Below are 1,403 nucleotides of genomic sequence, written 5' to 3' on the forward strand. Positions count from 1 at the left end.
TGCGACTCCACATTAAGGCAGTTATAGTGCCTGAGGAGTTTATACTTGATAATTGGTTGGTGAAATCTAAGTATAAAACTCCCAACCAATTTGGGGTTTGTGCCCTGGTTCTTAACAGTCTGCCCTGAGGCTGGTACACAAGCTCTTGAATCACTGTGGGCAGCATTGCAATCATTATGGAAAACCATAAGATAGATTGTATTATGTTCTGTACTGAATACTAGCATAGTTATGGTGCACTCCCAGTAAAATCTCTAATTATATAAAGTGCATTATCTAGTGCTTAAATATATCCTTCTACTGCATACTGATTGACATGCCAGTTTAAATAGGAATTCCACGTTGTGTGGAACTGTGGATTCTCTAATTGCCGTAGGGGTTCTTATCTGACTGTCCTTCCGGTGTAATATGACATGTAATAGGAGATTGTGTAGGGAGCTTCAGAAGTCCATTTATCCCCAGCACTATCATAGCATTATCAAAAAGGGTTTTACTTTCCTCCATTTCATTGCCTTTAAGTATCCTTCTCAATCTTTGCTAAATTTGTTTTCTCAGGCATTCAGTTGATTTCTGCATGCCCTATAACCTCTACCATCCACAGAATGCAGCTGCTTGGTGTCCACTGAGTACTACAGCACCTTCCAGTTTTTTCCTTGCCTTGAACCAAAGATTTCAAACTTTTTATTTGATTGCAGCCATTATTGCTTGTTTAATAAAAGTCATCTTTTGAATAATAATTGCCTTCTAACTTAGTATTACTCCATTAGACATGTTTGGAGGTATTCAGTTTTGAACATTTTCTGAAAACTTGTCGCCCAGTCAGTATGATATAGTTCTAGGGAGTAGCTTGGGGCTGAGGGAGAGGAGGCACAGAGAGAGAGGGAGAGAGAGAGAGAGAGAATGAATATAATTTAATTCCATGGCTTGATTTTGCCATTGAAAGATACAAGCAAGTCCTATGGTTTACAAGGGGACTCCCTTGCATTCCACATGGGAGGAAGAAGGCATCTGGAATCAGTTTAATTTTCTACATATCTTTTATTTTAAGAAAGTGTTTCCAGGCTTAGAAGGTTAAAGATGAAAAGCCAGATTTACTGCTGACCTATACTCTGATCTAAATCTGTGGTAAATTTGGCCTGGAGTCTTCAGAAATTTATCTTTGGTCGAACACCCTATTAAGTCAATAGTGAAATCAATGGAGTTACACCACGGGTGAATGTAGCTCAGTGAGGGTGCAAAAAAGTAAAATGTGCTTGTGTGTGTGTTAGGAAGGGAGTCTTTATTGACCTTACACATGACAGTAACTACAAAAATCACTGCAATGTAACTTGCAAACATTTCTATGTCTCGTGATATCCTAGCAAGTGAAGATTATCCAGATCCCAAATATATCTTAGTTTGGT

This window comes from Gopherus evgoodei, chromosome 2, assembly GCF_007399415.2.
Source record: "Gopherus evgoodei ecotype Sinaloan lineage chromosome 2, rGopEvg1_v1.p, whole genome shotgun sequence".
Taxonomy (NCBI): domain Eukaryota; kingdom Metazoa; phylum Chordata; order Testudines; family Testudinidae; genus Gopherus; species Gopherus evgoodei.